The 25,400-nt window shown below is 51.6% G+C and overlaps 1 long non-coding RNA gene across 1 annotated transcript in view; it reads left to right on the forward strand.

The window, feature by feature from the left end:
• The window catches only part of LOC131478138 (uncharacterized), a 55,655-nt gene that overhangs the window by 10,844 nt on the left and 19,411 nt on the right, over nucleotides 1-25,400 (forward strand). The window contains exons 2-3 of the long non-coding RNA XR_009244324.1: nucleotides 15,773-15,900; nucleotides 16,579-16,730. This is a non-coding gene — a long non-coding RNA (uncharacterized LOC131478138). The remainder of the gene's footprint in view (nucleotides 1-15,772; nucleotides 15,901-16,578; nucleotides 16,731-25,400) is intronic.

Raw genomic sequence — 25,400 nt, forward strand, 5'->3', positions numbered from 1 at the left:
TTGGTTCACTCCCCAACTTCCCACAACAGCTGGGAGCTAGGAACCCAGTCCAGTTCTCCATGTAATTGGCAGGAACTCAGTTTCTTGAGTTCTTACCTGCTCTGCATTTGTTAGCAGGAAGTGGGAGTCAGGACATAGAGTTGGGGTCAGCCCTAGGCACTCTGGTATAGGATGCAGACACCCATCCTAACCACTGAATATCTCTCTTTCCCTCTGGGAACTTCTCGATTCCTTTATGAAAGGCAGACAGATCTGGCCAGGACTCAGGACTCAATTAAGTTGGGTTTCTTATATGTGTGACAGGAGCCCAGTGATTGAGTCATCAGCTACTAAAGCCTGCTAAAGCCTGCTCCATTAGCAAGCAGCTGGACTGGAAGCAGGGGTGGGATGCATCCCAGGCGCTCTGATGGGAGATGTGGCCTTACCCAGTGATGCTTAGCCTGCTACATCACAGCACTGGCCCTCTTTTTTCTTTTTATTCATTTGTTTTTTAAAGTAATGCATAAATGCATTAAGATCCTAGCAGACATCACCAAACAGTGCCCATCCACTCGAGTGCTCAGGCAGCTCTTGGCTGCCATGCTGGTGCTCTAGGTCTCTCAAGGAGTCTTCCACATGTTCCATGTTGGTCAGTGTTTTGAGGTATGAGTGCTGCATATTTGTTCTATACAGTGCGAGTGCAGCATAAGTGAAGTTGATGACAGACAAAAATAGTGAAACATGGGCCCGGCGCGCGTGGCCTAGTGGCTAAAGTCCTCGCCTTGAAAGCCCTGGGATCCCATATGGGCGCCGGTTCTAATCCCGGCAGCTCCACTTCCCATCCAGCTCCCTGCTTGTGGCCTGGGAAAGCAGTCGAGGATGGCCCAAGGCTTTGGGACCCTGCAGCCGCGTGGGAGACCCGGAAGAGGTTCCTGGTTCCCAGTTTCGGATCGGCGCGTACCGGCCCGTTGCGGCTCACTTGGGGTGTGAAACAACGGACGGAAGATCTTCCTCTCTGTCTCTCTTCCTCTCTGTATATCTGGCTTTCCAATAACAATAAAATCTTTAAAAAAAAAAATAGTGAAACATTGAAGCAAAGGGGAGCAGCTGTGGGTCCGTGCTGGGGCCTGGGAGAAACGTGCTGGGGCCTGGGAGAAACGTGATTCCTTCGAGTTGTGATTTTGTGATGGAGGTTTGAGCCTGAGCAGTGTCCTGCCCCTGGTCTTTCAGTGCACCGGGTGCGTCTGCTGACTTCCTGTGCTGTGATGGCCATGGAACCCAGCATGTTCTCATTTGTGTCGCTGCGGCTTTGTAGCTGGTTGATGGCGGCCTGTGTGTCGCCTCCCACAGCCCTGGCCGGCCCCGCATGCTATTGCCTACTGTATTTATCACAGGCATGGTGCTGAGAGCTGGCTTTACCTGACTGGTCACGGAAGGGTGGGTGGAGCCTTGCATGGCTGATTGCACATTAGCACAGCTTGAGGAGTCCTTGGGGGCACATTTGGGTTGTGCCAGCCTCACCCACGGACTCAGGGCCCTGATGAGGAGGCCACTGCTCTGGGCCCAGGTCCCTGCTTTTCTCTTTCCTCAGCATGCACCCATCTGCTTTGTTAATGTAGAGAGCCACACAGGATCCCATCTATCCTAACTGGTAAGGTTTCAACTTATTAAAACTGAGTTTAAGAATAATATCAATCACCCTTTAAAAATGCAGTGTTAGTACTGTCTTCAAATCTGCTTAGTGGTTAGACCCCTGGAACATTTGATCACCCTGCTGTAAGAAGCTTGATGCTTTGAGCCAGCTCCATAGCAAGCAAGCTCTCACGATGTGCAACCCCTGACAGGCTGTGGGCAGCTCAGCAAGGAACCGAGGGGCCCAGACTCCACTTCTGTGGGGGTGTTGGGGTGGGAACCTCTCCTGGCATTTCTCTTGCCAAGGGGTTTATCAGCAAAATGGTATTGGACCCAGTAGTCCAATCCCTGACCCTGGATTGGGGGGATTCCTCTGAGATGTCTGGCATGGAGTCTGGCTCCTCTCACGCTGTAGTCTGCTGTCTAGCTGTGCCCTGGTGAGGGAGATGCTGCTTAGTGCACCTGCTTCCCACACCAGAGCGCTCTGCTTGATGTCCAGCTCCACTTCTGACTGCAGCTTCCTTCTTGGCTTGCTTGCTTTCTTTTTAAAACAGATTTTATTTATCTTTATTTGAAAGGCAAATTTACAGAGAGAAGAGACAGAGAATAAGATCTGCTGGTTTACCCTACAAATGATGGCAATGGCTGGAGCTGAGCTGATCTGAAGCCAGGAACTTCTTTTGGTCTGCCATGTGGGCGCAGGGTCCCAAGGACTTGGGCTGTCCTCTGCCGCTTTCCCTGCCACAAGCAGGGAGCTGGATTGAAAGTGGAGCAGCCAGGACATGAAAGAGCATCCATATGGGGTTAGCCTGTTGAGCTGCCACGCTGGCCTGTCCAGCCTCCTTGTCATACAGACACTGGGAGGCAGTAGGTGATGGTTCGAGCAGTTGGGTCCTGGCACCCACTTAGGGAGACTTAGGTTGGGTTCTGGGCTCTGGACTTCAGCCTGGCTCATTCTTGGCATGATTGCTGGCACTGGAGGAGGGAAGCGGTAGATAGGAGCTTTGTTTCTGTCTCTTTCAGATCAAACAAATGGTACCCTGAAAGCAAACTCAACCAAGCAACTCTTGTAGGTGTTTTTTTGTTCAACAAATACCTATTTTTTAAAGTGAGTTTTGATCATTTATCAGTGCCATGATTTGTACAGTCCCCATGGATGATGTCTACCCTTTGGCTGTCCCCCTTGGCCAGCGGGCAGGAGCCCTGGCAGCCCTGGACACTCCTTCCTGTCCCTGCTCCTGTGGCTGTGCCTTTGGGGTTGTCTTCCTCTCTCATAGGCTGTGTCTTGCAAGTCTGGGTTTGGGCCCCTTTGTCTTTCCACGATCCAAGGATGCAAGTTAGGGCAGTGTCCCTTGTCCTGTCACCACGGAGCTGAGTTCTGAATCTGTATAGAAAGATGACATCCCTGTGTTCTGGCACAGTTAGGCTTGCTTTGCCTGAATTTCTGTTTTAAGTGCTTGCTTTCTGGGAGGGGAGGACATTGTTCTCAGTTATTAGTTACTTAATGAATACACATCACACATTAGAACTGACAAAATATTCTCATAGACTGTTGCTCTGGTTTTTACATTGAGACCCAAGTAAGATTTCCTTGGAAACTGAGGTTGGTTAATGGGAAAGGCAGGAAACTTCTAACTTAGCTCTCACACCTCGTGCTTGTGGACACAGCACTTACCTTAGACTGGGAGCCGGCAGGTTCCTGGCCTTCATGCTGGAGTTACTTGCAGACAGATGCTCTGTGTCCTGGGGCCATCCTGCTGTGTGCAGGCTGTTCTGATCAAGTGACCCAGGAGCCTGACTGCTTGGGTATGTGCTTCATGTGGGTTAGAAGGAAATGATTCATTAACAATGAACTCCAGAGACCTTGCCTGGAAAACGTAGCTGCTGTTGCACCATCAGTGTTTGCATACAGTGCCAAGGAAGCAACCCGGAAATCAGTCCGTGTCACTTTCCCTCAGGAGTGGAATCGTACGCTGTGTTAATGGCAGCCACCTGCATGGGTTCTGCAGTCGGCGCACTCAGTGGAACTCGCAGGTGCTGAGGGCTCATCAAGGCCCGGGAACATGCCTGCTGCAGCCAGGAATGACTAAATACGGGTTGGTCCGGAAGTGGGAGGGCCTAGGCTAGGAAGTGTAAACGCCTAGAAATGCAGTCGTCTGACCTGTGGAATGAGCGTAATACTTGTTTTACAGAATGTTATCAAAGTGGGGTGAAGTTGTATCAGTAGGCTAGTATTTTCATAGTGTGAAGAATGAGATACACTTGTTTTGTTTGCATTTCTTTTTTTTTTTTAAAGATTTATTCAGTTTATTACAAAGTCAGATATACAGAGAGGAGGAGAGACAGAGAGGAAGATCTTCCATCCGATGATTCACTCCCCAAGTGAGCCGCAACGGGCCGGTGTTGCGCCGATCCGCAACCGGGAACCTGGAACCTCTTCCGGGTCTCCCACGCGGGTGCAGTGTCCCAAAGCATTGGGCCGTCCTCTACTGCCTTCCCAGGCCACAAGCAGGGAGCTGGATGGGAAGTGGAGCTGCTGGGATTAGAACCGGCGCCCATATGGGATCCCGGGGCGTTCAGGGCGAGGACTTTAGCCACTAGGCCACGCCACCGGGCCCTGTTTGCATTTCTTTTTAAAAGATTTATTTATCTTACTTGAAAGAGTTATGAAGAAAGAGAGAGACAGAGAGAGAGAGAGATTTTCCATCTAATGGTTCACTCCCCAAATGGCTGCAACAGTCAGGGCTGCATTGGCATGAAGCTAGAAGTCAGGTGCTTTTTCTGGGTCTCCCACGTGGGTGCAGGGACCCATACACTTGGGCCATCTTCTGCCGCTTTTCCAGGTGAATTAGCAGGGAGATGGATCAGATGTGGAGCACTTGGGACTCAAATTGGTACCCATATAGGATGCTGGTGCAGCAGGTGGAGGATTAGCCTACTGTGCTGCTATGCCAGCCCGTATTTATTTATTTATTTATTTTTTAAAGATTTATTTATTTTATTACAAAGTCAGATATACAGAGAGGAGGAGAGACAGAGAGGAAGATCTTCCATCCGATGATTCACTCCCCAAGTGAGCCGCAATGGGCCGGTGCGCGCCGATCCGAAGCCAGGCACCTGGAACCTCTTCCAGGTCTCCCACACAGGTGCAGTGTCCCAATGCATTGGGCCGTCCTCGACTGCTTTCCCAGGCCACAAGCAGGGAGCTGGATGGGAAGTGGAGCTGCCGGGATTAGAACCGGCGCCCATCTGGGATCCCGGGGCGTTCAAGGCAAGGACTTTAGCTGCTAGGCCACGCCCGCCCGTATTTATTTTTAACTGTGACTCTTGAAACCATGTTAAGATAGTGCTTACAGCTGTGGTTGTCCCCTGCCCACTGGCATCACCTGTGCTCAACCCCTCACGTACCAGAGGGGCCCGTCCTGAATTGCATTCTCTACTTGTGTTGCCTCTTCCTGGGGTTTTCACTGCTCACAAACTCTTCTCCTATTTGACTCATTCCCTTCCCCCACGTCTGGGCAAAAAGCCAGGAGTATTTTGAGGGGATGGAGAGGGCTCTGCAGTCCATCGGTCAGACCACAACACAAGTGGAGTGAAGTTCTAACAATTATTTTTGCCGCAGACATATCTGAGGGGCAATAAGCAACAGGCATGAGCAAAATCATAAACCATTTGTCTGCCAACACATTTATGGGAGGGATGACGCCGCTGGTCAGGAATTTCCTGCTATATGCCTTTTTTTTCCACGGGACTTTCAATAGCTTGAAAGGGACTGTGCTTCCTGCTCAGGCACGGCTGCCGTGGAGTCTGCTGAGAGACTCCTTCCTGCTAGGAGCTGTGGGATGCTTGTGAACATGAACTCCTGTTGACAAGGGAGTCGAGTGCTGAGTTCTATCATGGTAGATGCCTTGCCTCTTGCGGCCCGCACCTGATGGCGTTACTGTTTTCCACCTCACCCCTAAGCACAGGGGCTGTGGAATTAAAATTGTGTGTGGAGTTTGTAAGAAGTGATTTTTTATGAAAACAATTTGAGGGATCTTCAACAAGGACTCAGAAATGATAAGGAAACTGAGTGCAGATTTCAAAAGTTCTTGGCACCAAGCACGGGCCAGGCCAGAGCTAGGAGCAGGAGTTGCATCTGGGTCTCCCACGTGGGCAGTGAGTATAGAGCAGCCGATGGGGTGCCAGCATTTCAGGCGACTGCTTCACCTGCTAGTGACCTCGTGTTTGAATTCCGCTGTTTCCCAAGCCTTGAAGTTCCATTATATACCAGAATATAAACTGAGGACATTTTTTGGACAAAAACCACTTGGAAAGGACCCTTCTGTATATCAGCAAAGCAGAATTTGAGCCCAGGCACCAGCACCTACTACATGGGGTAGGGCTGGCGGGAGGGGCAGGGCAGGGGCAGATTCTTGGCCTGCTTGTGTTTGTGAAGACAAACGCAGCACCCTACAAGCTCCTGATCCACAGCTGTGGCAGGCTGCCCCTGCTGCCTCATCTTCAGCTGCAACAGTGACTGTATAGGTAGTGATTGTTAAAAGTAGATCAATATTCGAAGTTTCAGGGGAGAAGCATTCTGTTTCCCCCTATAGTTTCAGATATAACTAATTCAATGAATTACCTAATGTCCTAAACATAATCCGAAGTTCAAGTGTAATTTTTTCACAAATTTTACATAAGCCCAAGAAAGAGAAAAAAAAAAAAACTTGCTTTCTCAAAATGCCTCTTGCACCAGTCGTATGCGATCAGCCCAGTGGTGTGCTGCTGGATGTTCTGACTTAGTGGGGTCAGGTATTGTGTTGCAAGGTTCAGCCCACTGCTTGGAATGCCTGCGTAGCACAGCAGAGCGCCTGTCCTTGCTCTAGTTCTGATCCAGCTCCCTGATAATATTCCTGGGAAGGCAGCAGATGATGTGTTTGGGTTCCTGCTCCCTGGGTGGGAGACCCTGATGGAGTTTCTGGCTCTTGGGTTTTGTCTGGCCCAGTCAATCCTAGCTCTGTGGGCTTTAGGGGATGAATTGGCTGATGAGAGGTCTGTTTCTGTCTCTCTCTTGCTCTGCCTTCCAAATAAACTTTAAACAAAACCATAATGTTGGGGCCAGTTGGCTGCAGAAGCAGCCCCACAGGTGAGCTGAGGTACCTGCGCTTGTTGCTGGGAGCAGGAGAGAGTGGCCGAGGGACTGTGCAACCACACAGACACGTGGTGTTCGCTGTGTGTGGACCTCTCTGGTCCTCTATGAAGAAAAGCCCGGCATGTGCAGTGAGGGTGTGGACACCTTCCACCTGGTGCGTTTCACTTCTGGCTGCACCCAGCCAGTGCCCAGGAGCTCTTCCTAAACTTGTGAGGTGACCCACAACCCTAATGCCAACCTGGTGATGCAGAAAGAGCTGGGAACATTCCAGGCACAGCATGGGGTCGTGTTACTCCCTCAACGCATCATAGGGGGTTCTACTCCACACTTAGGCTTGTTTCTGGGCACTGGGGATATGACCGTTAATCAGGCACCCTCTCCGCCTTGTCCCAGAACTTACTATCTGGTGTGGAGTTGTGGACAACAGATGCACACAAATAAAACCTATAGGGTGCCAGATGGTGCAGTGTGCTGAGAGGATGGGGTACGCCAGGTCTTGGGGCAGGGCTTGCATATGGTGCTGTGGAGGGAACTGGGAAGGTGTGTTTAGCAGGGGACAGTGCGGGGAGTGAGTCATGAGGTTATCACGGATATTAAAAGCCACAGTAATTAAAACAGTGTGGTCTTAGCTCCAGACAAGAAAATAGAACGACATTGGTTCAGAAACTGGCCCAAATACATATGAAGATGTAGCTGGTGATGAGGAAGAAAAACTAGGAGAACCTGCCAACAATATGGGGGGAAATGAGTCTCCCGTGCGGTGCAGGGCCCCAAGGCTCTGGACTGTCCTCCACTGCTTTACCAGGCCACAGGCAGGGAGCTGGGGGGAAGTGGAGCAGCTGGGACATACTGGATCCCAGAACACACAGGGTGAGGATTTTAGCCAGTAGGCCACTGCGCCGGGTCCGACTTTCAGTTTTTCTAACATTGTCTATAAAAGAATGTAGTTAGATAAGTAATAAAATATGTATACACTGACATTATTTACAGGAGTGAATAATTGGAAATGACCTTGATGCCATAAAAGGAGCATGGTTAAGTAAGCCTCAGTGTCTTGGGCCATGTGAACTGAGAGGCTGCTTCGGAGACAAAGCTAAGATGTGAGCCAGCAGTCACACCGCTCATGTTTACCCAAATGAGCCAAAGCTCATGCCTGCACAAAAACCAGACAAAAGGACAAAAGGACAAATATTGTAACGTATCCCTAATGTAAAGTGACCTTTGTGCAAAATACAAGATTAATAGATATATAAACAGGCATGTACATGTAGCCATCTAGAGGAATTGTAAAATAGGTTGTCATATCGAAATGTGAAGATACAATGCAGTGTGCATCTCTGCTTCCAAGTCAAAGATGGACTCCCAGTGAAACTGTTAAATATATGTTGATAATAGGATGCTGGGTTTTCTGTCACTTTTATACCTATAATGTCAGGATACACTTAAGTAGCAGAATGATGGACTTATGAGTATTTTTGAAGGGCTATATATTGTAATTACATTAGGGAAATCAGTGGGGAGGGAGAAATCCTGGCACCTATAGAACTGTATCATAAAATAAATACATTTTAAAAAGATTTATTTATTTTTATTGAAAAGGCAGATTAAATCTACAGACAGAAGGAGAGACAGAGATGTGTCTGCTGCTTCACTGCCCAGGTGGCTGCAATGGCCAGAGCTTGAGCTGATCTGAATTCAGGAGCCTGGAGCCTCTTCCAGGTCTCCCATGTGGGTATAGGGTCGCAAGGTTTTGGGTCGTCCTCCACTGCTTTCCCAGGCCACAAGCAAGAAGCTGGATTGGGTGTGAAGCAATCAGGACATAAACTAGCACCCATATGGGATCCTAATGCGTGCAAGGAGAAGATTAGCCACTGGGCTGAGTCCATAGAGGTGTTGTAAAATCGTAGTCCATTTGACAAAAAATAAAGATTTATTTAAAAAAATTTTTTTTATTGGAAGGGAAAATATACAGAGAGGAGATACAGAGAAAAATACCTTCCATCATCTGGATCACTCCCCCAGTGGCTGCAATGGCCAGGCCCTGCCAATCTGATGCCAGGAGCCAAGAGCTTCCTCCGAGTCTCTCATGCAGGTACAGGGTCCCAAGGCTTTGGGCTGTCCTCTCCTGTTTTTCTATGCCACAGGCAGGGAGCTGGCTGAGACGTAGAGCAACTGGAACACAAGCTGGTGGCCATATGGAATCCCAGAGGGTGTAAGACAAGGATTTAGCCAATAGACAACTGTTCTGGGCCTTCCAGTGTAGTTTCGTTCAAGCATTACAACCTCTGGAAACAACAAGGACTATGATTTTGAAAAAAATGATTTATTTTTATGTATTTTCAAGACAGAGTTAGAGAGAAGCTCTCTGTCCAGAAAAATTCCAAATTCCAGCTCTGCTCGTCTGACTTTAAATCTAGTTGTCCATCCAATGGACACTTTGCTTGGTAGAATTTGCATTCTATAGAGTTGAGTAAAGATGTGTGTGGCGGGAGGCAGTTGGGCAGCACTCCACCTCCCACATCCTGGTACCTGAGTTCCATTGCTGGCTCCTGACCCAAGCATTCTGGGAGAGAGCAGTGATGGCTCGAGTGCTTGGATTCCTGCCACCTGTGTGGGAGACCTGAGTGGATTTCCAAACCCCTGGCTTTCCTGGTCCAGCTGGGCCCTGGTGTCTCCTCTCTCTGGCACCTCATGTTTCAGGTCAATGAACAGAGCTGTCTCGGGATTGCACTGTCGGCATTGCTGACACTCAACGTTACCTGCAGCATGTCCTGCTGGTGTGGGTGCTGCCCGCTCTCTTGAAGCTCTGTGTGTGGCCAAGGTCTGGGTCGTTCTGGCTGTTTTGATCCAGGTAGGGTCTTGCAGCTGATTCATGTAGGATTTTTTTCCTCCCTGAAGTGTGGAAAATTAAACACAACAGCAGTGCTTGGATTGTTGTATGATTTCCAAACTGATTTGTTCTGCATCTCCTCATGTCTTTCTCCTGTGATGTCTTATGCCTTAGGCTGGCTGCTGTGGGAGCCGTGAGTCCGGGAGGGTGTGTGGTAGGCTGGGTGCCTGTTATCACAGGGTCTTCAGTGGCTGCTCTGGCTCAGTGAGGCCCGTCAGGAGGGTGTCTCTGCTGTGTGTATCCTAATCTGTTTCCAGAGCACATCAAGTTCTGTTTGACTAAGGACATGTCCACAGAAGCCCCAGGTCCAAGGGTGTTGCTTTTTAAAGAAATTTTATTGACCACTGTGGGTTGGGGATTAACTGAAGCCATGAGCAGAGGGGAGAGGGGGGAGGAAACACAGCATGAAGCACAGGCCAAACAGGACTGAGGTCCGGGGACACAGGACAATGGTAATGCTGAAAGGTGGCGATTAGCCCCGTGGAGCATTGGGTTACGCTGCCACCCATGACACCAACACTGGCATCCCACAGAGGTGTCGGTTGAAGTTGTGGCTGCTCCATTTCCCGTGCAGCCACCTAAGTAAAAATCAACAAAAAACCCTTTAAAAACCAATGAGGAGATTGGCACAGAGAGGTCAGGCAGATTGCCAGGACCAGACTTGGGGGGTCTGCTGTGCCACGCAGGACCTGCCCAAGGCTGAGCTGCAACAATTCCCGCCCATTCGTCTCTTGATGAACTACCCAGGGTGTTTTTACACAAGTGGCATGTGCTCTGGTTGAGGGGTCCAGGCCTTTTGCTGAGGCTAACACTCTAACGGTCCCTTGCTGTGTGCTGGGATGGACGGCTGCGGGCTTCTGGTTGCCGCTGGGCGGGACCTACTGTGTGAACACCTATTTTTGTAGTTCTCTCTGCTTCCTTGCTGTGGGGAGAGCTGCAGACTGCCCATTTGTTATCTTGAAACAACGGTGTCTGCTTCCTAACATTGTTAGATAGCTTTATGTCTCTTTTGCTTTGCTTTCCAAGATTGATTTATTAGAAAGGCATTGCTATAGAGTGAGGGGCACATACATCTTCTATCCACTGGTTCACTTCCCAAATGACCACAGCCAGACCTGTGCTGGAAGCTGAGTCTCCCCCATGGGTAGCAGGGACCAAGCATCTGAGCCATCTTGTGTTGAACCCCAGATGCACCGGCAAGGACTGGACTGGAAGCAGGGCAGCCACAGTTGCACCCGCTCCAAGCGGTGCAGGCCCTGCACGCTTCGTTTTTGTCAATGCCTCTTTCCCTCTCAGTCTGGTGCTTACAATTCAATTAGCTTCTGTGGTTCTGGCTCTGTTGCTTCTATTGTTACAGAAACAGGACATAGAACACTGATGCTGAGTTCCTCTTTGTTTCTAAGTCCCTGTCCCTATTTCCCAGAGCAGTCTCCCACGTGATTGGTCTTGAATTTTGACTCCTAAACACCGTCATTAAATGAGGAGCTTGCTGTATTAGCAGACCCTGTGTTGGTTACAAATGCATATACATTTGTATATTGTAAACTAAAACAGACATACTACCCTGGCACTGACATAGCACAGATTCAGCATAAAGGAATTAGTAAAACATCAACTTTTCTTCAAATATTAATCATGAAGGGAATGGTAGGCAAATTATCTCATAATGTCTTAATTAAATGTTAGGCACTTAAAGTGATGGGACCCAAGCAGGAACTGGTAGAACAATGAAGACAAAGGGTCAGGTGCAGCCCAAGAGCCCTCCATGCACACAGGGGAGGTTGTGCCCATGGCCACTGAGCTGCCCTTCGTCTGCGGTGGTTGGGGGCCCAGTGTCTTCTCCTTTCTGCCAGAGATGACGAAGAGCCAGTGGGAAAGACTAAGGCATAACTCTCCTGAAGACTACCTTTGGAATGTGCCCCTTGGCCTCGCGTTAGCCACGTGTGGTGCAGAGCCCCTTGGCCTCGCGTTAGCCACGTGTGGTGCAGAGCCCCTTGGCTTCGTGTTAGCTATTCGTGAGGTAAGCCCCTGGCACAACATTAGTCTGTTTTTCTAAAAGATTTATTTATTTTTATTGGAAAGTCACATTTACAGAGAGAAGGAGAGACAGAGAGAAAGATGTTCCATTTGCTGGTTCACTCCCCTAGTGGCTGCAACAGCCAGAGCTGAGCCGATCCAAAGCCAGGAGCCTGGAGCTTCTTCTGGGTCTCTCACATGGGTGCAGGGTCCCAAGGCTTTGGGCCGTGCTTGACTACTTTCCCAGGGCACAAGCAGAGAGCTGGATGGGAAGCAGAGCATCCAGGAAATGAACCAGTGCCTGTGTGGGATCCTGGCACATGCAAGGTGGAGACTTTAGGCGGTAGGCTAGCATACTGGGCTCATTAGCCTGAGTCTTAAAGTTTCTGTTCGAGGTCAGACTCTGCCAGCTCTGGCACAGGGGTCAACCCTACAGTGTGGAGAGGTCCTGCTGTGAGTTGCTTCTCACAGTCAGCGCAGCACCGTGCCCCATGCGGCTGTCTCCGTTTTCCTCCTATTTCACACTCAGCTCTCCTGCACTGTCCACCATAGGCGGCCTCCCCTCATCCTACTCTAACAGCAGCCATTGCGTGAGCCATGGCATGAAGTCAGGTGTGGATGGGCAGGGAGAGTGCTGCCCCGCGTCAGTACCTCCTGTGTCACGGGCAGCTGTTCCTCAGTTACGCGTGGCCCTGCATGGCCTGGTAGAGCTCCTCCCAGCAGGCGAGGTATGCTGTGGCCGTCCTCCTACAGAGGGACGTGAGGTTGGCAGATCCAGGACCCGGAGCTCTCACGACAAAGGCCAGCCTGAGTGGTACTGACCTGCTCAAACCGCTGACTCTGCAACTTGAATCCATTTTTAAGTTTTGTGGGGTTTTTTTTTTTTTTTTTTTTTGGAGGTTAACTGATAGTGTTGTCTTGATGGTGAGGGCATGGGTACCTCACCAGGGTGAGAATCCTGGAGAATCCCTCCTCTCCTTGGTGTGCATGGAAGCATGGGCAGAGCGTGCTGAGTGCATGCCACAGAGCAGTCGGCTGCTGAGCCACCTGGCAGTGTGTAGGTCAGAGCAGCTGTGGCCGGCCTGTGTGCAGGAAGGAGAAGCAGTGTGGTGCACAGCGGGGCAAGGCTCCAGGTGCTGAGGAAAGACATGGGAAGTGACTTGTCTCACTCACTCAGGAGTCCCCTGGGGGCCCGGTGGCGTGGCCTAGCGGCTAAAGTCCTCGCCTTGAAAGCTCCGGGATCCCCTATGGGCGCCGGTTCTAATCCCGGCAGCTCCACTTCCCATCCAGCTCCCTGCCTGTGGCCTGGGAAAGCAGTCGAGGACGGCCCAATGCATTGGGACCCTGCACCCACGTGGGAGACCTGGAGGAGGTTCCTGGTTCCCGGCTTCGGATCGGCGCGCACCGGCCCTTTGCAGCTCACTTGGGGAGTGAATCATCGGATGGCAGATCTTCCTCTCTGTCTCTCCTCCTCTCTGTATATCTGACTTTGTAACAAAATAAATAAATCTTTAAAAAAAAAAAAAAAGAGTCCCTTGGGGCCCGGCATGATGCTAAATCCTCACCTTGCAAGCACTCATATCCCATAAGGATGCTGGTTCTAGATCTGATTGTTCCACTTCCCATCCGACTCCCTGCTGATGGCCTGCAAATCAGCAGAGGATGATCCAAAACCTTGGGATCCTGCACAAGCACAGAGACCTAGAAGAAGCTCCTGGCTTCAGATCAACTCAGCTGTGGCCGCTTTGGCCATTTGGGGAGTGAACCAGTGGATGGAAGATCTTTCTGTCTCTCTTCTCTGTAAGTCTGATCTGTCTTTCCAAAAAAAAAAAAATATCTTAAAAAAATATATAAGAGTCTCCTGTTTTCTGTTTTTTTTTTTTTTTTTTTTTTTTTTTGCTAGGGTCAGATTGGGACTCAACTGTTAGGTGGCCTGAGCGCACATTCCTCCAATATGTGCTGTTAGAGCGTCACAAGGTGTGTATTTACACACGTGTGCTGTCAGATGAGCTTACCCTAACCTTCATGAACTATCCAGAGATGAATCTATGCAGACAACACTTAGAGATACACTGTATGTTTGGCTCTTACAAACAGGTTCCTCTTTAGAAAGGCCAACTTACACAGAGAAAGATCCTCCACCTGCTGGTTCACTCCCCATATGACTGCAACGGCTGGAGCTGAACTCATCTTAAGCCAGGAGCCAGGAGCTTCTTCCAGGTCTCCCACACGGGTGCAGGGTCCCAAAGGCTTTGGACCATCCTCTACTGCTTTCCAGGCCACAAGCAGGGAGCTGGATTGGAGGGGGAGCAGCCAGGATACGAACCAGCAGGCTCAGGGGATGCCGACACTTCCAGAGGGAGGATTAGCCAATTCTTAAGCTCTGGGATGAGTACTGCGTTTGAAAATGCTTTGATAGTGTGTGACAGGGTAATTGTAAAGACGTCTTCTAGCTCGGTTTATCTGGACTTTTAGTTTCAAAGCAAGATGAATATGGGGAGTGATCTAAGCCGCAGCAGTGTTGCTGGCAGGGCTGCATGACACCTTCTTTTCTGTCTCAGATGTAACATACACCTGGGCACACACAGACCCCTCACTGTGCTGTCTGCACACTTGGGCACACACAGACCCCTCACTGTGCTGTCTGCACACCTGGGCACACACAGACCCCTCACTGTGCTGTCTGCACACCTGGGCACACACAGACCCCTCACTGTGCTGTCTGCACAGGTGTGAGTTGTATCCTGGTTTCTCTGACCCTCTATGCAACTCATCAGCATGCCCCCACAGCCTGCCCATACAGGGCCTCTGTCCCCTGCTGCCTCCAGCATGGTTCTAGAGGTCTGGCCTCCAGGTGTTTTCATGAAGTCTCGCAGCGAGTCCTCTGGTGAGGACAGAAGCAGCCAGTCTGGGAATGCTCCCAACTTGCCTGCTTTAGTTTGTGGGTTCAGTCATGCCCAGTTCCCCTGAGACCTTGCCCTTCACTGAGAAGTGCTGGGTAGGGGCTGCAAACCGCACCTCTCAGGAATGTGTGCAAGTTGGGGCTGGTGGCTGACTCAGGGACTCAGGAATTCTGTGGCGTTTTGCTGAGAAAGCCTGACTCGGATGGTGGTGGGGGTGGCAACCTCAGGATGGCCGTACAGAAGCTGCTTCAGCACATGTGACTCCGGGTCAGGAGGCCCTGGGCTCTGGTGACCACGGGCATTGGAGCTGGGTCCTCCCAGCATGGGGTCAAGGACTGCATGCCAGGACCACCTCCTTGTTGGAGACATCAGAAAGGGACAGGTTGGGGAGAGGCCCCAAGTCAGCACCAGGGGCCCCATAAATGGCGAGTTGGGACCCTGAGGGCTGAATGACACCATTTCTGATATGCAGGGCTCAGGCAGGGAGTGCCACAGGGGTCTGCCCCCTGAGTGAGGCCCTCATCTTTCTGAAGTCGCCTCCTGCTCGCACGCGGAGGCTGACCTGCAGCACGGTGCTGCTGGGCCCTGTGGGTAGTGATGAGGGTCTGGCCTCCCAGCTGAACTTCCTCCCAGGGGCTTCTCACATTGGGAGGACCCTGAGGGGTGTGTGGCCTGCCTCGTGTGTGAAGGGTCTTGGCACACTCAGGCCTGCTTCCCCCACCCTGTCTCAGGCACCTGCCTTCCCGGCTGCTGTCAGCAGAGAGCTCTGGGCACAGGCCCCTCCTGCAGCTCTGTGGCCCAGAGGCCCTCATCCCCTTCAAGCTTTCCACGGCTGTCCTGGAAGCCAGCTTCACTGCGGGCACTCCACCGTCAAGGGTCATTTTTGTCCTCCAGCTCCAGCAGGTGGAATCTGCACCTGGAGGGCAACCACAGGGAGCTCCTGCTGGTGCCAGGATGTGACTAGGTCACTGCTGCAGGCCATGTCCTGCTCCAGGCTGCCATCTCCTCTCGCGGGCACAGCTTGGGCAGAGCGAGTTCCCAGCTGCACCAACAAGGAAAGCGGTCTCTGCTGTGAGATGCCTGCCATATTTCTTGGCTGTTCTGACCCAGGTGCAGGCTGCGGAGCTGCTGGCTGCTTATGCTGCTTGTTGGCCATCAGAAACCACACATGGATGGTTCTCCCAGCCTCGCTCCTTCCTCTATCTCTACCATTGGCAGGTCAGGCCAACCTGACCTGCAGATGCTTCTTGGGCTGCCAGGAGCCATGAGGAGGAGGAGGGAGCACTGAATGGGACAAGACACGTGGAGCTCAGAGGCCCTGGGCCAAATTTCCCAAGCTGGTGATGGTGAGTGTAGCTATCTGCCTTGGGCAGACGCTATCCCTTGTGTGACGGAGATAGGACCTCCGGAGCCTGTGCACACCCAAGCCTGCCAGGGCGACTCCAAGGAGAGGCCTGCCACGGATGCCCAGCCCGGATCCCCTGGGGCCACAAGGAAGTGGAGGTGCTTTTGTGCTCCCTGGGCGAGGCCCCGCCTGTTCCTCACTGGCAGGGCCTGTGAGCCTTGGCAATCTAGATTGCACAATTGTTTCTCATGAGGCTTTGCTGTAACCTGTCAGTGTAGATTCCCTGGGACAGAGCCATATCCTCTCGCTATTGATGTTTCTAAACATTTAAATATTTTGACCTGAATGCTAAAGAACAAAGTCAATTGTTGAACTGAAAGGGCAGAATGTAAATATTTAGCCTAGGTATTCAGCACCTGTTTTCACAATCACAATGCAGGTTTGCAGCAGGGCTTTGAAATGCGTGGGAACTGAGGATGACATGAACCCTTGGTTGGGGGTTTCCTTCCTGGAACCTGAAAGGGATCTCAGTGAGGATCTTGACTTGATTAGGTCTTCGTGCTGGTTATGTCTGGAACATATTAACTGCATTTTCATGTACCGAATTAAGTGAGGTACAGTTATTGGAAAATATACAAAAATGCGTTTTAAGGATCCCTTCTGGGTTCCTTTGTTTCAGATTCTGCAGGTCAGCTTGCCCTGGGTGCTTTTGTTTATTGGGTGGTCACCCTCTCATGTAAGCATTGAAGCCCTGACTTTGGACACCCACTCACAGATCTGGCTCAATGACCTAACAGCCTGTGCCAGTCACCGTGGTAGGTGCTTTATAAGGTAAGGAGTCTCAAGTGGGCGTGTTTCTTCTATGGTTGCCTGGCCCATTTATTTATTTATTTATTTATTTTTAAAGAGTTATTTGTTTGAAAGGCACAGTGATAGGAAGATATGGAAATGGACACACACACACACACACACACACACACATCTTCCTTTAGCTGGTTCACTCCCCACATGGTTGTAATGGCCATTGTCAAACCCAGGAACCACACTATCCCTGCACACAGTTGCTGAGATGGCGAGAGCAAAACGTTAAATTATGATGACCTCTTACAGAGACAGCCAGCAACTTGAACCTGGAATAATGGGCATTTCCTGCAATGTAAAGTGCAAGGTACTGGGGTGCCCAGAGTGTTTGGTGCCAAGAAGCAACTGGCTGAGGAGGATAGGTGTCCAGGTTTGAGGAGCACCTGGCAGAGGGGATGTGACTCCTGGTCAGGAACCCAGGTCGGGTGCCCTAAAGGGGTGTGTGGTTGTGGGGGTCAGGCACTGGATTCAGAGAAAGCCCAGGAACCCACCCAGGCCAGAGGCCATCGTGCAGAGCCTACACAGGATGGGGTGGTCATACTATGGGGAGGTGAGACATCATCTCAGGGCAAGCCAGCCACAGTGGCTCAGATGTGGGCGGTTGAGGACACAGGAGGCAGAGTCAATGCCTTGTCGTCTTTGTGGCCAGACCTGGAGCTGGGCGGGCTGGGAGTGGCCAGGCCCTTGCTCTGTGACCTTGGCTGGGGAGGAGTCAGGCCCACAAGGTTGCTCTGAGTGCTGTGCAGCATCGAGCCCTGCTCCTCAGGTCATGCTGGAGCTGCAGGGGCCCCCCAGCAGCTCCTCTTTCCAGGGCCTAGGGCCCTGGAGGACCCACCTAGACAGCCGGTGCAGAAATCCTCTCCCCTGCTGAGTTTTTCCATGAACACTCTGGGTTCCTGGGAGCTCTGACCACTTCCTTCTGCTGCACTTGAACTGGCTGTTGGGGTGATCTTCGCCAGCTCCCTGGAGAACAGGGTCTCTCTGGGCTCTCCCTTGGGCCACCCCGTGCTCATGGTCCCCAGGAACACTTGTGCTGAGGCGTCTCACGGCACCAGGCTCCCAGCAGTGGAATCAGCTCTCCTGACACTTCATCTGCTGTGGACTCCAGTTGCTGAGCTGTCAGCTTCCTGCACCTGATTCCCCAGTGGCCCCAGGAAGGCCGAGCCCACTCCCTAGAGTTGCCTTTTACCACCTCTCTGCTCTGTGCCTTTCTACCCTTGAAAAGTCCACGGCCATGGCTTTCGTGACATGTTCAGTGTTTCCACGTGGCTGCCCTGTGTTGGAAAGCCAGGTGATGGTGAGTGTTTAGCTGTCGCTTCCATTTCTACTGTCCCTCTGAGCCTTCCTATAGCACTAGCATCCTATGTGGGTGCTGGTCCAAGTCCTAGCTGCTCCCCTTCTGACCCAGCTCCCTGCTTATGACGTGAGAAAGCAGCAGAGGATGGCCCAGCTCCTTGGGCCCCTGCACTCTCGTGGAAGCTCAGAAGCTCCTGGCTCCTGACTTGGGATCAGCATTGAAGTCGTTTGGTTGTGTACTGGCAGAAGATTCTCTCTGTAATTTTTCCTTTCAGATAAAAATAAATCTTTAAAAATTACTTTACTGCAAAATAGGTGTATCTTTTCTTAAAAATATATTTATTTTAATTTTATTGGAAAGGCAGTTTTAACAAACAGAAGGAGAGACAGAGAAAGATATTCTGTCAACTGGTTCACTGCCCACAATGGCCGGGGTCAAACCGATCCAAAGCCGGGCCAGGAACTCTTCCGGGTCTCCCACGTGAGTGCAGGGTGCCAAGACTTCGGACTGTCCTTGACTGCTTTCCCAGGCCACAAGCAAGGAGCTGGATGGGAAGTGAAGCAGCTGGGACATGAACTGATGCCCGTATGGGATCCTAGAGCATGCAAGGTGAGGATTTAGACACTAGGCTATTGCACCGACTCCAAAATAATTGTATCTTTTACTTTTACTTTCTATAACTGTTTGGGAGTAACTGTGTGTGTGTTTGGCACCTTTTTAAAACTCAAAAGAGGACCCGGCATGGTGGTTCAGTTGCCAAAGCCTTGCCTTATACTTGCCAGGAACCCATATGGGCATTGGTTTGTGTCCTGTCCAGCTCCCTGCTTGTGGCCTGGAAAAGCAGTTGAGGATGGGCCAAAGCCTTGGGACCCTGCACCCATGGAAGAAACCCAGAGGAAGCTCCTGGCTTTGGACTGACTCTGGCCATTGCAGCTACTTTGGGAGTGAACCAGCAAATGGAAAATGTTTCTGTCTTTCCTTCTCTCTGTAAACCTGGCTTTCAAATAATAATAAAAAAAATCTTTAAAGAAAAAAAAATTCAAACAAATAAACACCTCTAAGAATCAAAGCTGTCCTAATGTCATTTCGTTACTTAACAGGTCCTGCCTGTCCGCCGCGCTCGTGTGTCTTCATCTGGGAGGTAGGAGTGACAGCACGGCTTACTCTGGAGCATCCTGTGCCAGAAGCTTCTCCTGAGGGTCGAGTTCCCAGTTCCATCTCTGCCACAGGGCACATGTTGGGAGGGGAATGCAGGCAGAGGCCTGCTGAGGCAGCTCTGTCTGGTGCAGTGGAGGGCGCGGGCATGAGAGGAGCAGTGCTCACACAGGGACAGGCTGCTGGGCGTCTGTTGCTAGGGGCCTGGCAGTCGTGTGTGTTTACGGCTGGCAGGTCTCAGAGTGCTCATCACCTGTGGTGTGTGCAGACCTGACTCTGAGTCATGTTGTGTGTGAATGGCAGGGAAGGTGACGTCACCTCTTATTTCCAGCTGTGGAGGAAGTGGGTGTTGTGTAAGGCTATCTCTGAACTTGGCCAGAGTGACCCCATGGTTACCTGGAGCCTGGATGCTGCTCAGGTGCAGTAAGCTGCCATGCCGTGGGATCAGGGGGCTCTGCATGCTTCCTGTGGACCCCAGGTCCCTCGGGAGAGCCCATGTTTGGGGTACCTGCTCGAGCCATCCGCTGACTTCCGATGGCTGTTGGTAGCCTGAGTCACGGCTTCTGCGAAGGCAGATGGCACACCTGATGTGCCCTATGCCCTGCTTTTCAGCCTGTGGCACCTGACGTCAGCGCAGGGTGTTGCCAAGCTGCAGACAGGCAGCCGGTCAGTTCCCGTCTTCTGTGTCCCCGGGTGGCCACTGGCATTGCAGGTAAAAGGTCAGCTGCATTCCAGCTCTCTTAGTCGTCAGGATTTTCTGTGTAGGCTAAAAATTTCTCCGGAGAAGGTGGCTGGGCTTGGCGGCAGGGCAGTGCCTTCGTCGGCTCCACCGGCTCCGAGCTCAGCATAGGAGTGGGCCAAGAGTCTCTGCACAACCCTCCCAGCATGTGGCCCGTTGGAGACACAGCCCCTGCATGTGGCATCCAGTGTCGTGCCTGGTGCCCTTTTCTGCCTGGGAAGTGACAGTTTGCAGCCTCAGCCTCTCCCGAGCGCAGAGGCAACATGCATAGCTCGGGATCTGTTTCAATCGTTTGGTTCCAAAGATGGAGTGAGTGTTTAACCAGTTTTGCTGACAACAGATCCTGTGTGGGGTGGTCTCCCGGGTCAGTGTTTTGCAGGGCCCAAGCCTGCCGAGGTCCCCTGACGCTGCCAGGTCTGGGAAAGTGCCACCTGGGCAGAGCCGAGCAAGGGCCAGGCACCGCGACTCACTCGTTTCTTCTTAACTTTGTGACACGTGGAACAGTTTCCTCTTCCTGAGTCACTCTGTGTTCATGTAGCTGTGACACAGGTAGAACACTGCTCTCCGTGTGATTGTGGCACATGTACAGATTCCTCGGGAAACTCTGGAACAGTGGGACCATATCCCACAGTTTTACTGACTTCCTAAAAAAGGTTCACGTTTAAGTAGGATTCTTGAAGAGAACAAGCGAGAGACAGCTTTTAGTTTGTTAATAATTAATAGTTTATTGAAATCTTAGGGAATCTAGTTCCGCCTTGACAGTCACGGAAGGTGGAAGGAGGCAGGAAGATGGCGGCGTCTGCTCCGGAGGCGCCTCTGCAGGGTGTTGGAGGGCAGGCAGCACTCTGCTCTGGGCTGGAGTTCCACGGGAGACTTGGCACATGCATCCCCGTGATGCTCACGCGGGTGACGGACCCCTTCCGTGTGCTGCTTGAATTTCACACCTTGACAGAGAGCACCAGCGGGCGGCAGCCAGTCCCACGGTGTCGTAGTGCTGCTCTGCATGGCAGTGGCTCTTCTTCTTTTAACTACTTACTTATTTATTGTATTGGAAAGACAAATTTGAGAAGGAGCTACAAAGGGAAAGATCTTCTGTCCACTGATCCACTCCACAAATATCCACAATGATTGGAGCTGAGCTGATCGGAAACCAGGAGCTTCTTCTGGGTCTCCCACAGGGGTGCAGGGTCCCAAGGCCTTGGGCCGTCCTCAGTTGCTTTCCCAGGCTGAAGCTGGGAGCCAGGAGCTTCTTCTGGTCTCCCACATGATTGTAGGAGCTGAAGAACTTGAGCCATCTTCTGCTGCATTCCTGGGTCATCAACAGGGAGCTGGATCAGAAGTGGAACAGCTGGGACCGAACCGTCACTCCTATGGGATGGCTGCAGAGCCTTAGAACCAGCCCCAGTGATCTTTATATTTTATATATAAGATCACCTTTTGTCCTTTAACATTTGAAAATGTTCTTTCTATTCTTAGAATGCTGAGTCTTGGGGCCGGTGTTTTGTCATAGTGGGTTAAGCCACTGGCTTTCAACACTTGCTTCCCGTATTGCATCTTGAGTCCTGGGGCTCTGCTTCCTATTTAGCTCCCTGCTAATGGCCTGGGAAAGCAGGAAGGATGGTTCAAGTGACTGGGCCCCTGCCACCTGCATAGGAGACCTGGAAGAAACTCCTGGCTTTGGCTTTTGGCTGGCTCAGCCCTGACCGTTACGGCCGTCTGTGGGAGTGAACCAGCAAGTGGAAGATCTCTCTGTCACTCTGTCTGTGAATCTTCCTTTCAGTAAGTTAAATGAATATTAACAAGGTAAAAAGCCAGGCTAGTTCTGGGAGTCACGGCGTGTCTGTACTCGTGTGCAGGCACGTTCCAGGCTGGGCATGTGTGGGCTAGCGGGGTGGGAAGTGCCTGGGCAGAGTGGACGTTCGGTGCACAGCCGTGTCAGGGAGGGATTCAGACTGATGCGGATCTCAGAGATGTCCCTCACTTGGACGTGGAGAGGCAGACTGACCTGGACAGCAGGTGCAGCTATGGGGATAGCAAGGGCAGAGCTGGTGATGCTGGGACAAAGTTGGGGCAGGGACTGTGTGGAAATAGTGCTCTCAAGGGGCTGCTAATACAGAGTTGGAACTTGGGAAGGGTGTGAGAGCTGGTGCGGTCCACCTGAGAGCTGGCAGGAATGTACAATGCGGGTGTGCTGTGGGTGAAGGGCTTTGTTGTGTGTGGTCACAGGGGCATGAGCTTTGGCAGCAACTGTGGGTCCAAGAGGAAGATGACTTTGACCCTTTGACCCTACTGGTGGTAGTCAGCAGGGAGCCAAGGGACCCAGGCAGCCAGGAGACTGCCTGACTCCGTCCTTGTGGGAGTGGGGTCCCAAAAGTCCTGTGGACCCTGGAGTCCACATGTTCACACATCCACACAAATACTTTACCTGTTGGTTCACTTCCACAGATGCCTGAACCAGGGCTGGGCAAGGCTGGCATCAGGAACCATGCACTGCATCCGGGCCTCACGTAGGGGTGGCAGGGCTGTCACCTCCTGCCTCCCCGTGTGTATGTCAGCAGGGAGCTGGATGGGAAGTGAAGCCGGGACTTGAACTAGGTACTCGCTCTGAATGTGGGCAGCACACATCTGCCCCTGACCCTGGATGTGACAGGAAGCCAGGACCTGAGCATGCTGTCAGTTGTAAGTTTCAACAACAAGAAGAATGACTTATTGCAAGGATTTAAAGCTATGTGCGTGGACAGATGCTAATAGAGTGAATTATAGCAGGCATGTATTTTAGTAGAAGTAAATTGTATGTGTTTTTACAGTCCAGATTTTACTATCACTCATGAAATTTCACTTGTTGGATATGAGATGAATTCCTCATAAGAGGAGAGCAGTTTTGGTAGGCTCTGGCTAGCGGTCCGCACTGGGTCATGCCCAGTGACCGGCTCAGACCCACTTTGACTCCATCATTGAGCAAACAGCTCCATGCAAAGTGTGCTCAACTAACGGGGAGGTGCCATCTCAAACATTCTGACGTGTTTATATTCTAGGACTTGTACTTTTCTCTGAGCACCTGTTTATGGGTGGTGGAGAGAGTTCCCTGTGTCCCTGGGAAAGGCGAGAGTGCCCACAGGTTCCCTGGCATTGGGTCCCTAAGCACGGGCATACGCATGTGCAAGAAGGCACTTCAGAGGGTTCGTGGAAAGCAAATTGAGAAGACAGGTTTACTGTGGTGCCGAAAAACTAAAACCTAAGAACCGTAACCTACAGAAGGGGGAGGAAAAATGTACAGTATGAAAAACTATGGATTTCAAATCTTTTTCACCCAAATAAATGTTTAGGTTCTGCTTCCATGCAGTGTGAAATACTGTGTGCATTTTCCATGCTGACAGCAGCATACTGGCCTGCACCTAGGCACAGCCTGGGCACCCCTGCCTCTTCCTCGCTGCCAAGTGCACCGCTCTTCCCGTCTTAGTCCTTACAAGCCAGGGTCAGCAGCAGGCTCCAACCGTGTGTGTGCTGGAACTCTTAGCAGTTGAGAGGTTCCGCTAATTTACACTCCCACCAGCAGTTCAAGAACACGCCTGCTTGCCAGAGGCATGTTCCTACATGCTTTCCTCTCTGCTGGTCTGTCTGCCGGACTTCTGATCTCTGGCTGTCATCTGACTTCTCACCTTCTGGCAGGGAGCCCATGGGAGCCTCTTCAGCAGCAGCTTCTCTTCTTCTGGCCCCTGTCACAGTTCTTTGCTCCTTGAGCCTTTTGCTGTTTAGTTGTGAGGTGTCCATGTCACAGAGGAGTTAGCCCTTGTTCTGTGACATGTGGTTGGTTGAGTTTCTTTGAATCATGCCTGTGGTGATTTGAGACTTAGAGAAATTTGGGAGTTTTAGTACAATAGCTGAATCCATCATGTTTGCATTCCCAGCTCTGGGTTTCTTGGTACCACTTAGAGGCCGTCTCCATTTCTGGAGTGTTACCCCTTCTCCAGACTTTGTCTTTCCTGCTGGTTGGTACATTTGTGTTTTCATGTTCTCCTTCAAATCTGGATTTATCTGGAGCTTTGGGACATGTGCCGCGAATAGGAGCCCAGCATGCCATGCTGCCCTTCCCACTCCCCTTGGGGTCCCCTGCTGGGTCCCCTGCTGTGGATGGCCCTGCCTTGTGGAACTGCACTGGTTAAAGGCAATCCAGAGGTGTACACACATTGTCAGTGTGCCCGAGGAGTGTGGACCATCATCAGCGTGCACATGACAGCATGTGCCTTGTCAGTGTGTACCCAGGGAGTGTGCACCGTCGTGTGTGTGTGACATGAGGGAACTTCTAATGTGGGCCTCCAGGCAACTCTGAACAGGGTGGAGGGTTCGTGATTTTCTGACTTGAGCGTCCTGTGAATGCTTACCTCCTTGCCCACTGCTGACCTGCAGCCCCGGGCGCTTGATTCCAAAGGCACGCAGCTTCCTTGGGGTTAATGGGCTTCTCCGATCCCCACATTGCTGGCTTGTCTGGTAGGCTGTCTTTCTGGGCTTGCTGGGTCCTTGTTTCTTTGATTCTTGGGTGTTCACAGGAGGGATGAGGGCAGGTTCTCCCGCCATGGTTTTGTGAGTGACACAGCTGAGGTGGAGCTGTGCTGGATGCCGCTCCCAGAGGCACAGGCAGCAGTTCAGCACTGGCTGGCCTGTCACTGTGTCTCCCGCATGCCCCTGTGGTTGCCACTGGTGAGTGAGGCAGGAGGTTCTGCCTTGGTCTGTGCTTCTGGAAGTGGAGGAAGCCTTGTTGGTCATTTTGTTCCAGGATACAGGGTGGGCCCCCTGCTGTCCCTCTGTTCTCAGCAGGAGATCCCAGGTCTGTCTAGAGCCTTCCTGCTCTCCCCTGCTCTTCCCAGGCTCCATGGGAGGGGCCACCTGCTCTGTTCTGAGGTGCCCTCCTCGGCTGGCTTGCTTTGCCTGCATCTGTCCAGGAGTCCTCCTCTCGTGTCAGCCCAGTAGTGGGTCTGTAACCAGCATCACCCTGTCCCTCTGCACACACCAAACTCTCCAAGTGCTGTCTCTGTCCTCAGGAGCCACCTTCGGCGCCAACTGTGGTGTCATATCACCTAAGCCCATGTCTTCCCCAGCCTCCGCCATGCTTATGTCATTCAGGTTCTGTACTTGTCTCCCAAGGCTCAGCACTTTCCTGTCCCCTGCTCCTCCCTGCCTAGTTCCCTCCCAGCTGTTCTGCTGCCTCCTGTGTCTGGGGAGCTGCCCTCCTGGGGTGGGCTTCTTGCTTCCTGCCCTGCTTACCCTGTGGCAGCAGGCCCTGCCCCATTCCAGCTCAGTTCTGGAGAAAGCTGGGCGCAAATGGCCCTCCTAGTTTGGCCATTTGGCCTCACCCCACAGAGGAGTCCTTGAGCTGTTGTCCCAGGAAGGCATCTGGTTTATCAGATAAAGAGACTTAGCAAGATGATTTTATTGTATCTTTTCCCATTAA

This window comes from Ochotona princeps, chromosome 27 (genome assembly GCF_030435755.1).
Source record: "Ochotona princeps isolate mOchPri1 chromosome 27, mOchPri1.hap1, whole genome shotgun sequence".
Classification (NCBI taxonomy): domain Eukaryota; kingdom Metazoa; phylum Chordata; class Mammalia; order Lagomorpha; family Ochotonidae; genus Ochotona; species Ochotona princeps.